Source organism: Arachis stenosperma, chromosome 3, assembly GCF_014773155.1.
Source record: "Arachis stenosperma cultivar V10309 chromosome 3, arast.V10309.gnm1.PFL2, whole genome shotgun sequence".
NCBI lineage: Eukaryota > Viridiplantae > Streptophyta > Magnoliopsida > Fabales > Fabaceae > Arachis > Arachis stenosperma.
This window is the reverse complement of record NC_080379.1, coordinates 18,229,138-18,245,092: the sequence shown is the minus strand read 5'-3', so window position 1 is coordinate 18,245,092 and position 15,955 is coordinate 18,229,138. Positions and strand designations below refer to the sequence as shown.

The 15,955-nt window shown below is 34.2% G+C and overlaps 1 pseudogene; it reads right to left on the bottom strand.

The window, feature by feature from the left end:
- Window positions 1-265: 265 nt before the first annotated feature.
- Window positions 266-9,091, bottom strand: LOC130965626 (serine/threonine-protein kinase SAPK1-like; annotated as a pseudogene).
- Between the last annotated feature and the right edge of the window lie 6,864 nt (window positions 9,092-15,955).

The window sequence follows — 15,955 nt, the reverse complement described above, 5'->3', positions numbered from 1 at the left end:
ATTTCTCTTTTTTTTCTTTTTAGCTTATTTTGTGCTCTTTTTGCTTCTTTTTTCACTTATTTCTTACAAAATTTATAAAATCAAAAGATCAAGAAAATATACCATTTAAACACAAAAGAATGCAATATTTAAGCACTAATTATCAATTTCTTGTATGAAAAAGCATAGAAAAACATGACATGATGACATGTCATCATTCACAACATTGACATTTTTAGCAGCACAAAATTTAATTCACATAGTAATTAATAATCATTGTATTGACTTATAAAACACAACCCTAAATCAAGAGAAATTAATGACAGTAACAAGTAATTTAAGGATAAAAGAGGTTCCATAGAGTCTCCACTAACATTAAGTTCCTCTTTAACTTTAGCATCTTTAGAATCCAATTTTAATCCTGGATATGGTTTTCTTGCCTTTTTGACTATACGCATGATTTCTTCAACACTCTGGCTTGGTCACTCCTCCTCTTCCTTCACACTTTCTTCACTAATTCTTCTATCAGCCTCAATTATCTCTCTAGGCAAGTTCTTCAAGAAATATGTGTGCTGTTTTATCTCTGGGATAGTAATCTTCTTTAAAAACCATCATATATAATTTATTCAAGGGATAAGAATTATTTTAGTCCCTAATGTTTAGGGTCAAAATCGAAACCGTCCCCAACGTAATTTTTTATTTAGAATCATCCTTAACATTTTATTTCGTATTAAAATCGTCCTTTTTAATAAGATTTTTAATTTTATTACTAAATTACCCCTATTCTAATAAAAGAAAAAATTATTAAATAAAAAAAACAAAAAAATGCGAGGGGGAGGGGAGAAAGGAAAAGGGAAAGGCGCGGTGGTAAGGGGTGAGGGGGAGGGAAAAGGGGAAAGGGAGAGGGGGATGGGGAAGGATGGGGGGAGGAGGGACGACGCCGGCGAAGCTTGGAGTTGCCATCGCCGTGGCCAAAAGAAAGAAGAAAGGAGAGAGGAGCTGCGATGGGGGAGAAGAGAAGAGTGAAAGGAGATGCGTCGGCGAGGCTCGGGCCCGCTGCAACCGTCACGTCGTCATCGGGACTTGGAGGGAGACCAGGCCGCAGAGCCGTCGCTGCTGATTCGCCCACGAGCTACCGTCGGGGAAGCGCTGGTGGTTCTGCTTTGGCTTCTCCATCTGCTCCTTCTTCTGCATATGCTTTCGATTCTGCCTCTGCATCTACAGCTGCTTCTTCTGCATTTGCTTCTTCTTCTGCATCTGCTTCTGATTCTGCTTTTGCATCTGTATCTGCTTCTTCTTCTTCTTCTTCCGCTTTTGCTTTTACTTTGTTTCTATTTTGCTTCTGATTTTGGTTTATTATTTTCTGGTTTTATTATTGTTGTGTGTTGATTTTATTGTTCAATTTGATTTTTTGTTTCTGAATATCGATAATGTGTTATTATTAGTATTCTTGAATTTGATTATTAGTATTTGATGGGAGTAAGGGAGGTGGTGATGGTGAAGTAAGGGAGGTGGTGGTTGATGAGCGGATATTTTATACGCTTTTTGGCATTATTTTCATATAGTTTTTAGTATGTTTTGTTTATTTTTTATTAAGTTTTTATAGGTTTTAGTGTTAAATTTACATTTTTGGATTCTACTATGATGAGTTCTTTTGCTTTTGTACAATTTCAGGTAATTTCTGGCTGAAATTGAAGAGTTAGAGCAAAAGTCTGATTTAGAGACAGAGAAAGCTCTGCAGATGCTGTCCGGATCTGACCTCCTTGAACTCGGAAGAATTTTTCTGGAGTTACAGAAGTCCAAATGAAGCGTTTTGAATGGCTATGGAAAACTGACTTCCAGAGCTTTTCAGCAATGTGTAATAGTCTATACTTTCCTTCCCCCTTCTAGGCGTCCAGCGACCACAAAGCAGAGACCAGCGTCCAAATGCCTAGAGAGGACCCCCTAACTAGTGTTCAACACCCTAGAGACCTCCTAGCACGTGGATCTCATCAAAGCTCAGCCCAAACACTCACTAAGTGCCCCAAAAGTGGATTTTAGGACTAAAAAGACTATTTTACCCTTACCAGTCATTTGTTTAGTATTTAAGGGATTAAATTTATGTTATAAAAAAACCTTTAGACAGAACTTTACACCATATTCGAGTTTTACATTGTATTTTCTTTCAGTATGAGTTTCTAAACCTCCTAGGTTGAGGGGAGGAGCCCTGCTGAGTCCTATGAATTAATAAAAGTATTAATATTTCTTCTTCGATCCGTGTTTGATTTAATTCTAAGATGTATACTCGTTCTTCAACATGGTGAATAGGATGATCAGTGACAATCAGCTCTGTTCATCATACTAAGATAGCATGCTAGACAACCACCCGTGTCTACTTGGGTTTATGTGAATACGTGACTAGAAAGCACAAACCGCAAGCTTGATTATACATCTTTTAGACAGCTAATCGATGACTTCGTTGGGGACTTCTCGAGACACCAATTCAGCCAATTTTCGGGGAGATTAGGGTCTCTGTGGTAGAGGCTAGAACCCAAAGAAGCAGCATTCTCGGATCCGGAAGATTCGACCTTATCTGTGGCGTTTTGAGTAGGATTGCCAAGAGAATGAATTGCTAGAGCTTCACCCTCGTTCAGATTGGATGACCACGGCCAATGGCGTTTGATTTGAAAATAGGAGAGATTGATGACCACGGCCCATGACATTGATCAGATACAACCTGCCATAGAAGAAATCACTCACAAGCAAAGAAGAGAGTATTACCAGAGCTAATTCAGAAAGACAAAGAAACTCCAATTTTTAACCATACTCCTATTACTGATTGCCCTTGCATCAATCCAACTAACAACTTTTTGATTTCGCCTAACTAAGACCTGCAAGATAACCATAGCTTATTTCAAATCGCAATCCTTGTGGATCAATGTAATACCCTAATTAGCCTAAACTTTACCTCGCGTCGTAAAGCGAAGGTTAATCAGAGATTACGATAGTTCTAAGATCATACATATAATTTATAGAAGAATTAATATAATCTAGAAGCCCGTTGAAGGATATAGCTCAAAAACTGGATTTCAAAAGCACAAAACGTACTAACGAAGCTACTAACTTAAGGCACAAGAAATAGATATAAGATAACAAAAGATAAGTATATAATATTATAAGAAACTAGCCACGGCTCACGGAGTTTGAGCCGGCTAGCCATATACAGACCATACAAGAAACCAGACAGGAAAGACAGCTTATACAAGTTATGTTCTCTTAAATACAAGCTGCTAGGCAAACTAAATACAAAAGATGAGAGACATATACAAAATAAACCAAAAGACTCAAAAGATATCCGGATCCTCTGCTTCTGTCACCAACCAAACAACTCACCGGGGTGGGTTGCGACCTGCATCTGAAAAACACAACAGAAATATGGTATGAGAATCGGAGATTCTCAGTATAGTAATATTGCCCAGTGATGTAGGATATAAGACCCCGGGATGCCAAAGGCAATCCTAGACTCCATATCCATCACAAGATTCAATCTTAATGTATACTAAAACATTAAACATAACTTATAACCATAACATAATAACGGGGTAATCTAACTTAGGAGATTACTAACTAATCTAGTCACCGCTGTCCTCCGTGCGATCCCATCGCCACCGCCTACCTAACCTCCTCAGCACCAGACAAACACAGATAATGCAAGCAAAGAAAACACAAGTAATATTCAAATATGTAACATGTAATTCAAGAAGCAAGTAAGCATATTATACAATTAAGCAAACCCAAGTAATCAAAGCAAACAAGCACATAAGAGATGCATATGATGAATGTCTACCCTATTGGCTCGTTATATCACTTGTCGGTCCGTAAATGCCAACCCGACACATTCTCTCAGATGTAGCCTTTTCTGCCACGCCATAGATATAGTGTCCTGCACACTCATGCAGCAACTCTTCTACTATGCCAGAGATATAGTGCCCTGCACACTCATGTAGTAGGAAGTCGACTACACCAGGGATATAGGTCCTGCACACTTCCTGCTGCAGAGAAGGAACCAACCACAACAAAATCATGCAGCAGAACAATCTACTACGCTGGGGATATAGGCCCCGTACACTCTCAATATTCAACAAGTCATGCGACAGAAACATCTGCCACGCCGAAGATATAGGCTCTGCACACTCTCAACAACAATCCAGATCATCATTTCTTTTCAATTCCTCGACTCATCACAACCACCATCAATTCATGATTTCCATTCCGAACTCATAGTTCCTCAATTCTCAGCTCATATACCAATCCTTCTTTACGCTCCACCCAACCCATTCTCAGCACATCAGAAACCTAAGCCTCCGCTTTCTAATTTTTCATAATAATTGTCAACTAAAACCCTTTAGCTATATCTCATATCCTTCATACTTAAAATTAAGCCCAAAGGCCTTAAAATAGTGTTTTAAAAGCTTACAACTGTGTTGGGAAGGTGAAATAGTTGAAAATAAAGTTTAAATTTGTGAAACAAGGCATGTGCGTACGCACAGGGGTGTGCATACGCATAGGTACCAAATCTTGTAAGGTCTGTTCGCTCACACAAGGTGTGCGAGCACCCCCAACAGACGACCTTTCCCAACTTAGGCATGGGCACAGGGCTGTGCGTACGCACAGGTTGCAATTCATCTTTGGTACGTGCACGCACAAGCTATGCTGCAAATAGGGAGCTTTTCCCTGCGTGTGCCTACGCACAGGTCTGTGCATCCGCACAGATCAAGATTTTTACAGGGTTGTACGTGCGCACATACCAGAAATTACAAAATTCCGCAACTTTGCAGAATTTCAGATTTTTAACACCAATTTTGAATGATCATAACTTCCTCTACAAAAACCCAAATCTTACAAACTTTATATCAAAATGAAGGGTTTTCAATAAGCTTTAATTCTAAACAAGTTTCAACAAATTTGGAAAACTGAGGCAAAAGTTATGATCAGACAAAGTTCACCAAAAACTCACTTTTACCACAAGTCTCAAAACCTCAACATTACCAACATTTCCAACCAAAACCAAACCAAAATCATTCTAAACTCCAATTTCTATCATGATATATCCTTTATAGCATATTATACCATTCCCAACCATCAAAACCTCAATTATATGATACCAAAATCAATCCTCCACCAACACTTTCCTCAATCCTGATTCAATCATTACGAAACATCAAAATCAATGCCATTTCATTTCAATTTCAATCTCTCACACCATCTTTACCAATTTCAACATCATGATTTATCAACATATTCTGAAAATCATCAACTCATCATAATTCACATCATTTATCAACAATCTCAACACTCACCTTTAATAGACCAACATCACTAACCATCATCAATCATCAACCATATCAACAACAATAAATCACATATCCAACATCAAACATCATAATCCTTAAATATCAACAATCATTATCAAATTCACATATTCCTCATCTCAAAACTCCATATCATCGTCATCTTCATACAAGTTATCTTCACACATCAAAATCTCATACAATCATTCATCCTCAACATATCAATATTATTCTTCATACATCAACATTCAACACCTCAACAGCCATTATAATTCATTCCTATCCTATGGGTCACTAGTCTAAGTGTCCATGAATATTATATACTACATAGAGGAAACCGAAACCATACCTTAGTCAATTTCCAATATGAACCAAAATCCCAAAGAGCACAAGTTGAGCTTCCAACCACAAGCAAGCTTCCAATATGACTCCAACAAGCACCGACAAGCTCCAAAAGCTTCCAAACTCATAACAAACAAGCTATATACACACCAAACATCACTAATCAAATTAGGGCTCAATATAAACATAATCTCACAAGGGTTTTCAAGAGTTCTTACCTTGTCCAATAGTTTTGGGTGCCAAAACCACCAACAATCAAGTGCTAGAGTATACCTAAAACACCCAAGACACAAGATTTCCCTCAAAACCAAACCCTAAAACTTGAAATGCACAAGGGCACGAAAACTGGGCAGGAAAACTCGAGAGACTTACCACAAAGCTTGGATAGAAACGATAGGGTTGGCGAGAGCTTCGCGTAGCCGCTGACGGCATGCGAATCGGAGCACCGTAGCTCAAGATATGATGAAAAGAGTATGGAGGTGAATAGTGCTTCTTCTCTCTTCTCCTTCTTCTCTCAAATCTGGTGTCTGTGTATGTGTTATGGCTGAAAGGTTCATTAATGAACTCTTATATATGTTGAACTTAGGTCCAACTTGGGCCCGTTAGCGTTTTTAGCCCGTTCGGCCCAACTTTGGGCCAAACCTTTAACACTAGTGCCTGGTTTTTCATTTCTAATATTTTTCTAAGGTTTTCAACTGTTTTCACTTTTTCTTGCGCAGTAGCAGGCAGACATGAACCGGTTCAATTACCGATTCACGATTTTTCACGGTATTTCGCAGAAAACACATTTTCTGACTCAGAAAAACCTACTGAGTCCAAAAATTATATTTAAATCCCCAAATTATCATCCTAACATTCTAGAATCTAATTTGGCATTTAAATGATTTTATTCGTGAAAAATCCAGTTCTTACAATCGACCTTGACTCGCTCAGGTATTACTTGGATGACCCGGTACACTTGCTAGTACAGCTGAACGGAGTGTGGAGATTCGTGCACCAGTGGTGGTGGTAAAGGTGCTGGTGGTGGTGGAGGGTGTTTTTATCCGTAAAAATTTAAAAGGACGATTTTAATACTAAATAAAACATTAAGGATGATTCTAAATAAAAAATTATGTTGGAGACGATTTCGATTCTAACCATTAATGTTAGGGACCAAAACAATACTTATCCCTTTATTTAATGATTTGTATACAATACAATATAATAAAATCTAACTCTAAGCATTCTATCAAACATTTATAGAGTATAAAATCTCAAACTATAGTATCCAACATTTATAGACTAATATAATACTTGCCTTGGCAGGATTGGCAACAAAAATGCGAGTGAGAAGATGCCTACACTCTGAAGAAAGATGCACATAATCAGTTATAGAATATTGCACGCTCATTATTCTCTTCCAACAAAGCTAGACTTTAAACTTTACAACTACTTTGTGCTGTTAATCATCATGGAAGGAAAACTTGTAAGTTATGAATAAGACTGACCCCAATAGTCTTTTTGAAGTCTCTAGGATCTTCTGGATCTTCAAATGGGTATGCTCCAACTAATATTACATACAGAGTCACCCTACATGACCAAACATCTGCAATCTACATAATTACCAAATAGTTATCAAGACTAAAAATAATTTTAAAACAATTGGATAATGCTAAAAAAAAGTTAATTTCCTAATATTACTCTTTTCGAATTCCAAATAACTTTGAATACCTCTCCATCATACTCTTTTCAAGACAAAACCTCTGGAGCAATATATGTTGGTGTTCCAACTGTTGACTTAGGCTGCAAATGCAGCAATGCAGACTACAATTTTGTCATTCAATTTGCCATCGTCTAAGAAGTCAAGCATTGCCATAAAAGCTTCTGCCGGTACATCTATCTCTAGGGTTATGCTTTCACTCATTCTAATTGTGAACATCTGGAAAAGTGATGAAATACTTTATATAGGGAACATACCAAAATGTGAAACACTATCACGCAAAACATATCAGTACCAAGCATTAAATAAACATTGCATGCAATAGGAGAAATTTAAATCCTATACAGATATAAGTTGAAATCCATGTTTTTGTACAGCATCCTACCTTGCACTGCAATGAATCAAGGCACAATACATTGCATGTTGAAACAATTTATAATTGTCTTGAGGAATTAATTGGTTGTTCTTACAAGTAAAAAAGATCCGTCCAATGGCATCCTAGTACTATAACAACAGTGTATGTTGAATACCTCTCATCTCAATGTTAAACATGATAATTTTCTTGATTACCTAAAAATGTTGGTTGTTTATTCAATCTGAAAATGTAAAAGAAAATATAGTCAAGAGATTTCAGGTCCTGTTCATTGTAAAAATAATAAAATATTAAAAACTTAAAATGTAGGAAGAGTTTTGAAATTTTGCTAAAACTTCATTTGATCAAACTCTGTAATTTAATACTTTATTCATCTAAGTAGAACTTAGTGTTAGTCAGGGGCATAAATATTGCTGCATCAAATCTCCAAACTCCACCCTCATGAGTTTAATTCCCATGTCATGCCATTGGTAGCTTAAGTTCAATAAAAAAATATTGTGAAATCGGCTCACCTTGGTAAATGGGACACTCCATAAATTGAGTACAACTTTATGTGCTCGTGTAACAAGGTCGTAATTCTCAATGTAGACATTTACATCGCTGTATTGGCCAGTTAACTTGAATTGTCTAAGTTTCTCAATGCTGATAAGAATGGAGGCCAAAGTCGATGAATGCAGCTGAATGCACGGGTATGTTAACTCCACTATCTTGCTAGGATAGACAACTTATCACCTTGCTTAAGTCACTTCATATTCTTTTCACATTGCTTCACCAGTGACATCACTTCAAATTGTAGGCTCAAAGCCCTCAGTGATCCAAGCTGATGCTGCGGAATCTACATGACACAGACGCAACACAACAACCTTGTGAATAGTAAAATACTAACAGTAGGAGTCTAGCAAGCATAGCACCCCAACTCAAATAAAAGTTGCCCGAGCCAAATAATAGTAGAACAGTAGAATATAAACAACATATTTATCAGTGAAAAAAAATTAACTTTCACAAGCATGGATTATTCTTAGTACAATTAATTCTCACACCAAACAATTATTAGTAGAAATTGAAAAGATTAAAACACGTTAACAATTGGGATTTTAAAGACTATTTTACTGTTCGCAATCAACTTCTATAATGTTTAACTCCATAATACATATTCTTTACCTAGTCAAAACATTTTTTCAAAGTAGCATATATACTTAACCTAGTCAACAAAACATTGAAAATGTGCATATTATATACTTTAATTACCTGAGGGATAACACCAATCTCCAAGAGAAAAAAGCCTAAAACAAATCTATCATCAGAACCAAGTAACCCTCCAATAGTTCCACCAATGATTTCACACAAAGCACAAAATGCAAGGTTCATAGGTGTCCATGCTATTGAGCCCTTCCATATGTAATTCAATCACCCTGTTGTGATTCTTTTCTTCTGATCCTTGTACAACTTCACTGTTTCATACCAAAACACCACAAATGCAAATGGAAACCGAAAACACAAAATGCATATATAAGATATAGAGCAGCAGATTTTATACCAAAGCCAACAAGGAGAGTAAGCATGGGAATAAAGATGCCACTATCACCAACCACCAACAGTTCTAAAAGCAAACCCAAGAAAATCAATCATTGTGGCCAACACAACCCTCCAATTCAGCTCTAATTCCTGCAACAACCAACCATTGCTCTTGTTACATTCACACACAAAATTAATAAAGTGCAATTCTGTAATGCACAACTCCAAATAAATTGTACAAACTAGGAAAACACATAGTTAAGAGCTAAGGCGTTGAATCTAGGATAATAAAACAAGAAAAGAAGAAGTTTTAAAATACAGAAATTTCAAAAGCACAATTTGACTACAAGACCCTAAACATCTATAATCAAAGGAACAAAAAAACAGCTCTTACAATGTAAGAGAGATCAACATCAGGATCGATGCTAGCATCATCAAGCTCCTCCTCATGGTTTTGGAATGAGCATGCCTCTCCTCTTCAAGTTTAAACTCCTCCATTCTACTCCTTCCACCACCACCAAACCCTAACCCTTACCCTAACCCGAACCCTAACCCCTTCCTCGCATCACTAATTTCCACAAAATTCATCAAAAAAATAATATTAAAATTACATAGAAAACAATCCTTACAACTTAAAACCTTCGCATTCAAAAGTCCCAAATTCCACCACACCATTCAAATATTTGATCAAGATCTAAATAGAGAAATTGACGTACCTAAAATCTGAATCAAACAAGGAGAAGGCGAGATATCAGAAAGAAACAAAGAATTACAAGATCAGTTGCATCTGGAATTCGAAGCCGGGATTGCTCATTTGCGAGAAGGTAGACTATGTTCTCGCACTGATTAGATACATTATCCTTCTAACAGCAACAAATGAGCGTTATTTGAGGATTTAGAATATCAAATAAGTTAGTTTGAGAAGAAGTTACCTGAGAGACTGTTGTTGTTGTTGTTGTTGTTACTTGAAAAGAAGTTACTAGAGGAGGTGGCGATGAAAAATGAACTAAGCGAAAAGGAGCAATGGCGGATCAGGACGGCAAGGCCACAATCTGCAACAAAGGAGTGAGCAGAGGAGGCGGCACGACCAGAGGAGGCGATAGTGAGAAAAGAACGGCATGACAATGAGGAAATCAGATCTAGACGGTGATGAGACGATCTGCGAACTCAAACCATGCCAACGCTGTCGAGATCTCAAAGACGAAGGCGACGACACCGAGACCTCAGAAGATGACGGCAATGAGACCTCAGGAGACAGCGCTGCAATCAGAAGATGACGAAGATGGCGCTGTGACGAAAAAGATGGTGCTGTGCTTTCGGCGGGTAACTCAGTAATTGTTTGGAGAATACGAGAATGGTGTGTGTGAATTGAGTTAGGATTTGCAAGGGTATTTCAGTAACTATATTATTTAATTTAAATTAGTTACCGATTTAACAACCATTGCCTTAATGACCAAATTAGCAACCAAACAATTTTTACTTTATTTCTCTATCGGTTGCAAAATCAGTCGCTAAATTAAAAAATAGCGACCGATTTTCTGACCAAGAATCACAAAGAAGTTATTTCACTTGTTTTGGTTGCTAATTCGGTTATTAAATTAAAAAATAGCAACTGATTTAGTGACCAACTTTATTCTAGTTGTATAATGAACTTATTGGTTGCTAATTCGGTTGGTATTAGTGTCCGATTTTGTTGATCGCAAAAATCGGTCCCTATCTTAACAATTAGCAACCGATTTAGTGACCATTGCCTTGGCGACCAAACAAAATTTCATCTTATTTCTCTATCGGTTACAAAATTGGTCGCTAAATTAAAAAATAGCGACCGATTTTCTGACAAAAAATCCCAAAGTCATTTCTTCTCTTATTTTTTTGGTTGCTAATTCGGTCACTAAATTAAAAAATAGCGATCGATTTAGCAACCAATTTTATTCTGGTTGTATAATAAACTTATCGGTCGCTAATTCGGTTGCTATTAGTGACCGATTTTGTGGGTCGCTAAAATCGGTCGTTAAATATAATTTAGCGACCGATTTAGCGACCAATTTTTTTCTGGTACTAGAAATTCTATATCGGTCACTAAATCAGTCGCTATTAGTAGCCAAATTTTTCAGTTATTAAAATTGGTCGCTATTCTGATAATTTTTTGTAGTGATTGTACTTTTCAATTTGATTATTTTTATTTCGTCACGATATTGAGCATGGGAAATAATATACAAATCGTGGCTATTCCAAGGTCTCCACAATTTTAAAACTATGGCTAATAACTCCAAAATTATGGCAAATTGACCCTAATTAACTACATATATTCTTTCATGACCAATGTATAATTGCTATCATTAATAATCTTAGAGAACCATGACCGAACTCCTTATTTTTTGAAGTGAAAACTCAAACTGTTTGACTTAAAGTAAATTAACATACATACTTATTCATATAAAAATATTTTTATTTAAAAATAATAATAAAAATATTAATATATATTATATTAAATAATTTAATAATATATCAAATTCTTTATTAATTTAATTTATAATTATTATTTTTACATAAAAATATCTTTATTTCAATAATCATCTCTAATTTGCACCTTCATCTTTGTCATCTTTTCATTCATTTTTTTTACAGGTAACTGGCATGCTGTCCATTTTATTAAGAAGATTTATAAATTAAAAAATAAATTTTGCAAACAAATATTTTAAGTCCTTTTTTAATAATACCAAAGTACATAGAAGGTTCTTATTTATAAAAGAAGTAAATTTTTAAATAAAATTAATTAAATATATATTGCATTTTTAAAAATAGGTCCCACTTAAAAAAAACACTTGTTCTTTTATGTATTTAGATAAAAAATTATAAAACAATAGTGTCGAAATCTAAATATATATTAAAATTACAATTAGCTTACTTCTAGTTTGAGAGAGTATTAACAAAGAACAAAACTCATCAACTCACAAAAGTCAAGTGGTGAATTATCATAGAAAAATGTTTCAAGCAATTATTCTACCTAGCTTGTATACTTAGTTAACCTTATTTATCTCACACTGTATGCTTTGAATGATAAGAAAATATCCATTAGTTTACAAGTGTGTATGTATGAAACATGAGTTATTACAAATAACGTATATGACACTTTAATTATTTTCATATTAATTAAAAAATCCTAAATAAGTGGTTCATTACAAAATTATTTATCAAAATATATTTTTTATTTAGATCAAAATATTTTTTTAAATACAAAATTAATTTATAGTGTAAATACGTTATTGTGATTGAGAATAACTATCTCTTTATTTTGAAAAGAGCAATGTTATTTAACCAGAAAATATTATCATTTTGATTAGTATTTAGCCAACAATAATGTACATCTATATTTATAGAAGTTTTGCACATAAAAAATATATACTTTATATCTATATTTGTTAAAATTTTACACACATAAATTAATATAATTTGTACTTACTTTATTTAAACTTTACATATATAAATTAATAAATTTTATTTATTAAATATAATTTAATATTTATTCTAATCAAATAATAACAAAAAATATTAAATTATTAATCCATAGGAGTTTTTCTTTTGAAAATAAATCACGAACTACTTTATTTTTTTTTTTTTTGGTGACTAACTACTTTATCTTATTTGGCAATTCGATATATGAAATATACTTATTTGATCACTCGTTACGTAAGTGATGAGCTTAATTTAATTCGTGGCCTGCAGGCTGCAACTAAAAAATTATTACTTATAAATTTAGCGGTTATTACGAATTGGATCTAATTTATATATTTATAAATTTTATTTAAAATCAATCTAAAAATTATGGATATTAATACGATCTGCAAGGCTATTAAATTGGATTACAAATTTTAAGTAAGTATTTATATATTTAGAAATAAAAAAATAAAAATTTATTTTTTATATTTTATTTCAATCAATAATTATTATACATATGGTATTATTTTATTTTTAATATTTTAAAAAATATATTTAATAATATTTCAGAAATAAACATATTTGAAGAAGTGAAAATAAATTTATAAATAATTTTTTAAAATATTTTTATATTTTATAAATATATCTGATATTTTTATAGATCAAATCCAAACTTAAAAACGTAGGTATTAGATCCAATCTGATTCAATAATTTAAATGCAAATTAAATTAAAATTTTGGCCATATCTAATCTGATTCAATTCGTGTTCGCTCATAACAAATTTGTTAATGTTATTGTAGAATTAAAAATATTAAAAATTTTAACTTATCTTTCTAATTTTTTTTATTTTAAATATTAAAATATAATTAGGATGATTCAATTATTACTGTAAAATTCTTTATTCTTAAGCTAATATGCTGTCTAGGTCTCACGTGACCTTCTACGATTATAATTTCTATATAAAACTCAAAAATGAATCATTACAGATATACTTTATTTTTTTGGGAAACACTGCTAAAAAATTAGTTATTACAGGTGGATATTTTCGACGGATTTGATCTTACGGAAATATAGACGGAATTTTAGAAAAATTTTTTGTCGAAAAAAAAAATTAGTATAAATTACAGACGAAAAAGAGAATCCGTCAATAATTCTGTCAAAAAACTTAAATTTTTCGTAGAAAATGGTTACAGACGGAAAATCCATCTGTAATTAAATAAAAAAGGCTGCGTTTTATTAAATTATTATAAACAAAAAATCTGTATGTAATTTAAAATTTTTCGTCGAAAAATATTGATGTAAAACTTAACCCTATTGTCTGGAGCTTCATTCACAATTCACACACGTTCATTCACACTTCACACACGAGCTTCTTCCTCACGAGTTGCTTCTTCTCTGGTCGCACGAGCTTCTTCCGCCGTTGCCGCCGTTCACATCGCACGATCTTTCTGTCATCCCTTGCGTCGCACGAGCTCCTTCCGCTGCTGCCCTCGTCGCGTCTACTCCCTTGGTCACCATCGTTGTAGAGCTCTTTCCGCCGTCGCTTTTGTCGCGTTTGCTCCCTTAGTGAATTTTAGGTATAATCTGATTTTGTGATTTTGGTGCTTAGGGCTCAATTTTTCTATGCCAATTTTAGATTTATCAACTTTTCTTTGCAGTTTCTATCTTCTTGTTGCTGTTGATGCTGATTGAGCTTGTTGTAGGTTTTATCAATTATTTTACTATCAGCGAAGAAAGAGATTTTTTTGTCAGTCATGTTTGCAGCGATTCGTGAAAAATTCAGCCAAGCTCGGTGGAAACTCGGTGGTTGTTAGGTCAAAATCGAAGTGGCAACTATTCAAGGAGTAGGGATCTTGTGGGAGGGTGCCTAATAGTTGTGCTTCTGCTCTTATGGTGGAGGCTAGAGGTATTTGGTTCGACTTTCTTGTTACCATTCTTTATGAAGAGTGGAGAAAGTGTAAAAGAGGTGAATTTCATATAATTTATTGTGCTGCTTAATTATTGTAGTGTTCAAGAGTTAAATGATCTGTGTGTTTTTCTACAGTTGATGTTCCAGATGGATAATCATTTGTTGTTGGAGAAAGAATGCTTGAGTTGGTGAAGGTTTGTGCTTTATATTATGTTCATTTATTTTAAATGCAGATTAATATAAAGATGTCCAATACATATACTACAATTAGTGAATGAATCAGCACAGTATGTTTTTGTTTTTATTCTGTTTGCTCACATTGGGTTATCTGTATTTTTTTCTTAGAATTGCTTGCAAACATACATTAATTTATTTGCTATACCTTTCTTCGGAGGGCTTTATTATTTTTTTTGTAAAATTTTTCCCATTTTTAGAAAGAAGATAATTTGCTTGGAAATCTATTGATTTCTGTATTTCCTGCAGTTTTTCTATTTTAGACTTCCTACCTATTATCCACTTTTAGTTTCCTTCTAAACTTCCTTCTTTGTTTTAAGAAAAGCTTACTAGTTACTGGTGTTTATGTTTGTGCTGCTTCAATTTTTACATTTTGATGAGTTGTTTAGCAAACTTATCTCCAGGGAACTAATTTGTATTCATTTTTCTCCCTTTTTGAAGAGGTGTTTCACTTTTATTGGATCAAGGATTCAAGACACAGACGCACTGCTTCTTTCACCCATTGTTAAATGACATGTCCATATGTAAGTCTTATGTGAAAAAGTATAACTAGTTTCCTTAGGGAAATCTCTTATGCTTTCTTACTATTTCAAACCTTTAGTAATTAGTTTGATTTAAAATTTGTTGTTGAAACTTTTTTCCTCATGATTTTTCAATTTTTGGTGTTTCCTTTCACTGTACTATCTTTTTTTTTGCTGCTACTTCTTGCTCGTTTGATCCAGGTAACTGACCCCATCTAGTAGGAGAAGGCTTTGTTATTGTTATTGTTGTTGTCGTCATGTTTTTTGTTTGTACAGTAAACTGATTTTCTAAGTAATTAGAGGGGAGAAGCTGTAAGTGAGGATGAATTTGCAACAAGCTGGCCATACTAAATCTTCTAATGGATATGGGCGTCGAAAATCTGAAAGAGAAGGAGCAACAAAGTCAGAGAATAAAATCCCATCTGGATAATTAAATTCCGCTAGATTAGCAAGTACAGATGAACTTTTGAGCTGAATCTTGTTTCTACTAGGTGCTTTATAGAAGATCACCGAGCCTAAAAAAATATTATTTTTCTTTGTTGCAGTTTTGCCCTTCTTGATATTTGGTGTCTGTTACAGGTGCAGTGACTGGCTGTAAAGGTGGTGGCTATGAG